Consider the following 6,256-nt stretch of genomic DNA (forward strand, 5'->3'; position numbering starts at 1 on the left):
CCGGGGCGCGCCGGATTGACGGGCCCGCCGGCCAATCGCCGCTCCGCTCGGGAGCGCCCACCAATGGGCGCGGCGCGGGGCGGGAGCGCGCGAGCGCGCGGCCACTGCGCAGGAGCCGCCGCCGCCCGCAGGTGCGCGGGGACGGGCTGGGGGGGGGACGGAGTCGGGGTCGGGGTCGCGGCCCAGGCAGCAGCTCCCGGGGACGAGCCGGGCGGGGCCGGGCCGGGCTGGGCCGAGGGCGCTGTGGTTCTGCCGAGCCGCGGCCGGTCCAGGCGGGTGCGCGCGGGGTCGAACGGCCCGTTCTCCGTCGGCGCGTCACCTGCTGCAGCGCGGGCGGGATCTCGCCTTTCCCCAAACAGAACCAGCAAATACCAAAAACCCCGGAGCAAAACCCGGGCTCGGGTGCGCGCACGAGCCCCCGCGCCGCCGCCGTGTGGCGGTGACAGAGCGCGCTGCCCCGCGGCGGTGAGGCGGGGCTCCGCGGGCTCCTGGAGGTGCTTCAGGGCGAGGATGTCGCCGCCCCCCGCGGATGCGGCCCGGTGGCGGCGGGGGGCGGACGGTGCCTCTTGCCCCGGGCCGCAGCCTCCCCCGGCGGCGAGGCGCGCTCGGAGCCCCGCGGGCGGCGCCGCCGGGAGGGCGTTTGCTGTGGGCCCGGTGCTCCTGCCCGGCTGCCCCCGGCCCGCCGCCGGCCTGGAGGGGCGTGCGGGAGGGAGCAAAAGCCGAGCGAGGGTACTCGGAGCTGAGCGGTGTCCGGAAAACATCGCGGAGCTGCCGTCCCAGCCTCCTCCTTACTAAAGGTCTCCGGGGACCGTCAAATCCAGAGCAGTGTAAACACCTTCGGACGTCCCAATTAAAAATGTATGAGCTTCGTTTCCGAAGTAGAAAGATTCATTTTGAGAATAAACTATAAAAGGAACTTTAAACATAGATTTGGGATCTGGTTGTGAGTACTGATGCTCACGACTCCCAACAGCCACATCAAAGCCAAATGCACTAGGCGGAAAGGGATTTTCCCTGCGTTTTCCCCACCCCCTCCCCAAATGGCTGAAGAATGAAACTTAATTACATATGAATCTCCAGTCATTTCATAGGCACAGGCTGTTCTTCACTCATTAGCGTTTGCTCTGTTGGTACTGCTCAGCTGCATACACTGTCCTCTAAAACTTCCAGCATCAGCTCCCAGGAGAACAAGAGTACAGGATTCTCTGGTGAAATGTTTTCCACTCCACCCTATAGCGCTATGCCGGGACATTAAAACAGCTACAGTTCATGGGCTACAGTCCTCTTAAAAAAAAAAAAATAAAATGTATGGTATGTTTGTGGTATGTATATGGTAAATATGTGGTATTTCCTCAAGGATTCAGGAAAAAAAATCTGGAAGCTAGTTACTTCTTGTCCTGATAATGATGAGATTCTAAGTCAGAGTTTCCGAACCGGAGCTCCAAGTACTGCAGTGATACTGTCCACTGCCTCAACGGGTCTTGTGCACCACAGCAGGACACTCGGAAATCCCGTCCGTAAACGCTGCCCTGCTAAGAATGGAATTACTCAGCCGCTGCTCCCGTTGAAGGTGTCATGATAAACAAAGACTAGAAACTTCTTTTTAAATTCCTGTTGGCTCTCGGCTATGTACAGCAGCCTGAATTATCCCTAGGTAACATGTATTTTAAAAAATTGGCCAGCACCCTCTGGTGGAAAAAAATGCAGAGACAAGATTTAGGGTTGTACTGTACTGAGTTACTTGAAAAGGCTGGCAAAATGCGTAGCCAAATAATGTCCCTTTAGACAATGCTATTAACCGTATAATTGCCAAAAATTTTAATTAAATGTTTCTGTCTTTAGTTCATCTGACATTTGATTGAATGTTCAATTTAATTTTTTCCTAAATCCATGCACAGTGCAATTGTAATTTGGTCTTTCAAATAGTTACTGAAATGTAGCATCCGTGGGATCGGGCTCCATATTTTCTGTGTGATTATTGCTGAAAGAAAATAAATTCTGTGATATGTCATGTTCATTGGCTATCCTGGCTTCCTCTCAAGTTGTTTTCAAGAAGTTTGCGTTATGAAAAATTAAACAATGTGGAGGGTGTTTGCGTGCGCACAAAGTCTTTCTCCATCTTTCTTATAAGCCCCTTGAGGGACTGGAAGGGGCTGGAAGGTCTCCCCGGAGCCTTCTCTTCTCCAGGCTGAACCCCCCCAGCTCTCTCAGCCTGTCCCCACAGCAGAGGGGCTCCAGCCCTCCCAGCATCTCCGGGGCCTCCTCTGGCCCCGCTCCAACAGCTCCGTGTCCTTCTGCTGTTGGTGCCCCAGCGCTGGAGGCAGCCCTGCAGGGGGGTCTCCCCCGAGCGGAGCAGAGGGGCAGAATCCCCCCCTCGCCCTGCTGCCCACGCTGCTGGGGATGCAGCCCAGGCTGCGGGGGGTTTCTGGGCTGCCAGCGCACATTGCCAGGGCGTGTTGAGCTTCTCACCCACCAACACCCCCAAGTCCTTCTCCTCGGGGCTTTTCTCCATCCCTCCATCCCCCAGCCTATATTGGTACCGGGAATTACAAATTATTATAAATAACTTAATAATAGCATTATAAATAAAAAAAGATGTACTGGCACTAGGCAAATAAGTACAAATTGACACTGAATTGTCAGTAGTTAAATTCAAAATTGGTATTCCATTTAGAGTAACAGAACTTTGCGTCTCTTAAAGGGTTTTGAGAGAACCTCTGTTCCTCTTTAATTCTGCTCTCCTCTGGTACTTATCCCAGCCCCACATTAGGCTTTGCACGGGAATGGCCGCATCTTTCCTGCACTGGCTCTGCTACGTAAATAGTAATTTCCAGCAAAGGAGATACATAGCAGTGCCATATCCTGTAAATCTTTATATTAGGAGAACATCTATGCAGAATAGCTAGAGTAGGTTTAGAATGGTGGATACTAATAAAAGAAAAGGTAAATCCCTGCTTATAATATTTATTCTACTGAAATTACAGGCATGGTTTTGGGAAGCAAGTTATACTGTGTAGAAGAGCAGAAAAAATGAACCGAATGAAAGCGATCCTGATAAGCAGTTCAGGCTTAGGGTTATCTTGAATCAGGAAGTTCTGGTTTTTATTTAGAATGGTGAACGATTAAGTACATTCAATAACCAAACTTGTGTGTGTGCATTTGTCTGTCAGCATTGCCTGAAACGGATTGAGAGAAAACCTTTTTCAGGCTTTACCAAATTGGTGCTTTGGAAAAAAGTTACTTTAATTTATGCAAGACAATTTTTTTATTGGACATCTCTGCTGAAATAGCCTAAAGTATTTTCCAAGTTATTAGGGACAAACTCTAAACAAGCAGATCAGTTGAAGTTTAACCACACGTACTGTACTATGGCACTGTAATTATTGCCATGGATTGCAACTTTAAACAAATAGGAGCTACCCAAGGTCAATGGCGATTCCGTGGGGAGAACCAGATGCAGCTGCAATCCTACGCAGCCAAAATGCTGCGTAAGGTTAGCTAGACAAAAGGGAGTTTAAAAAAAAAAAAAATTTCTAAGTGTTAAGTGCAAAGAACATCAGAATTATTCTGATGGTCTAGAGACATTTTTTAAATCTTAAAATGATCTGATGTACACCACCACAATTGCTCTTATTTCCACATCTTCATGTGGGCAACACAGAGAGAGGAGGGGTCCTTTGAAGCCAGCAGCCAGTTTACGGAGACAATTGACCTACGTCATCTCATACCTGCGCACAGTGGAGCTCCCCGTCCTTGTATCACGGGATTTTTCCATTCTATAAAAGGAGAGAATCCAGTCTTAAGAAAGACTTTTCAGATACTGCAGTCTTCTGATGTATTATGGATAGCTCTTGATGTGACAGACACTGTATTTTACATGGCGTGAAAAAAAAACACATCATAATTTCAGCTTTATTTGACTGTCCTGAAAAGTTTTGACTTGTTAAACCTACAGTTTTCTAATCTTGTTGCTTTACTCATACGCCTTCATCGTTTTCCCAAGTTTTCTCTTCCAAACGCAATTGTGTATCTTCACTTTTAAGAGCCTTTCCATTAATCCTCAACATACCTGTTTTCTTATCCTCACATTTCACTTATATCTAGCCAGGGTCACTGTCCTTTGCCTGCTTACTATGTTTTCAAACAAGCACCTTTGTACTTTCTCTGATACTACCTCACACTGATGAGTTCTCCATCGATCTTGCAAAATCGCCTCCAAAAATCATCCTTCAAACCCCTCCTTTGTTTCAATGCCAGAAAAAGCCCACTGCGGGCGACCGCAGCCTGCCCCTCGGACCAACGCCTTTATCTTTTCCTCTCCTCTCCCTCTGCTCTTGCGCAGTGCGAGGCGTTTGGGAAGCGATAGAGGAACATCCGTCTTGAAGGGGAGCCTAACGGCCCGTGCCACGGCAGCACAGACGGAGGGTTCCAGACCCTGTACGGCCTTTGGGAGCCCTGTTACACCCTGTCTTACAGAACGTCTTCCCCGATACTGCTGTACCCTTTTTTACTGATGCCGGAACTTAAGACGTTTGGCAGAAAGGGAGATCTCTGGTGCCCACTCAGCACCACGAGCTCCTCCACACGCAGTTCTTGCCTAACTGGAAACCAAGCTCAGCGTGCACGGTGGACGTAGAAGTAGGAACCTTCATAAAAGTACAACTTTTCTCTAATGCCCTTGACCAAACTCCGCTACGTGCAGGGACAGGTGGCCAGGACCCGTAGTTTACTGCTATCCATAGTGGCATATTTTCATTTTGCTAGCGCCACAATTTTGTGCTTTTCAAAACAATACAATTTTAAAAGGTACCCTCCAAAAAAGTGCAATTTAAAGAAAAGAATGTTTTACTTCATTAACAATTTAAGTTACTTTTGTAATCCCCAGTGTCACCCGCGCTATAGGGCACACCGCGCGGATGCTGTGCGCACGCTCTGCACGTGTTGCTCTGATGGTGCAGACGCACGCCCTGTTCTTACTGAAAACCACGTTTCCAGCAGCATCAGGCCGGTACCGCCTCTACTGGAAAGACATTCCCACTTCCCTTCCCTCATCGCCCTGTAAAAGTTTGGTGCCCTTAGGAACGGCATCTGTTCTAACGGGTAAATTTACCTAGAACTTAGGTTATACTTGCATAGCATTGTAAACAAAATCCAGAATGTCCGTTTTGCTTGACTAAAGCAAGTAAAAAGCGACGTCAAGGAGGAAACTTTGCACTTGCCTTCAAGCAGAAATAACCCGGCGATGCCGGGGGCCGCGCGTGATGCTGCCCTGCAGCCCCTTCCGCACACTCGCACCCTAAAAGCGCTTTCCAGAGGGTGCCCGGCGCCGGGTAACCCCCCGGCAGCACCCGGCCCCCAGTGAGGCGATCCGGGCGCCGGCAACGCGCTCGTGGAGGGTCGCGTCAGCTCCCGCCCTGCCCCATTCACGAGTCTGCACAGGGGACGCGACGGTGTCGCGGGTCTGCGGGCAGAGACATACCGTGAAGGAAACAGCGAGCCTTTTCCGCAGGGACCGGTGAGCAGCTTGGCTCTAGCGGTTAACTGCTCCAGGCTCCACGGACGTGGCCTTGCTGCAGCCTGTTTCTAACCTCGATGGCTCCCTGGCAGATGAAACGATTCTACCGACTCCAACAAAACCAAACAGCACAAAAAGGTGTGGAGGGGAATATAAGAAGTCTGCTACGGTCCGCCTCTGCCTTCCAGGTAAAACCAACGTTACGTTTATTCCCCTCCTGACAGTCATGTCTTGTTTACCCCATGCTGCATTACTCGAGTTTCCAGGGGATTTGAACAGATGTTTTGCTAAAACTTCGTCATTCTGAACCTGCCCGGAGGGTCCCAGGGCACCAACCAACCGACCCCGCCACCCCCAGAGCCAAACCCAGCCAAGATCGCGACATCCCTCTGCTGCCTTAGCGTAAAATAAACTCCCTTTGCTGCCACGCGAGTTTAAAACTCATCTAAATTCAATTCATCTTTATTACAGAACAGAAATCTTTGCTGGCATACATCTCACACACAACGAAAAACTGGCAACGACGTTGGCAAATTTTACCCAAACGTAATAGTATCGGCGGTGGTTTTATGAATATAAAGCAAAAATTGTTTGTGCAAAGTTGCCAGAGGAAGGATGAGCCTACCCCAGCAGCGCAGGGCGAGCGTACGACCCGGCGCAGAGACACCGCCAGCCCCGGGAGCTGCGTCCTGCGCCCGCCGAGAGCAGCACGGGCTCTGCTCCCGCGCCTGGCACAGCGCA

This window comes from Chroicocephalus ridibundus, chromosome 15, assembly GCF_963924245.1.
Source record: "Chroicocephalus ridibundus chromosome 15, bChrRid1.1, whole genome shotgun sequence".
Lineage (NCBI taxonomy): Eukaryota > Metazoa > Chordata > Aves > Charadriiformes > Laridae > Chroicocephalus > Chroicocephalus ridibundus.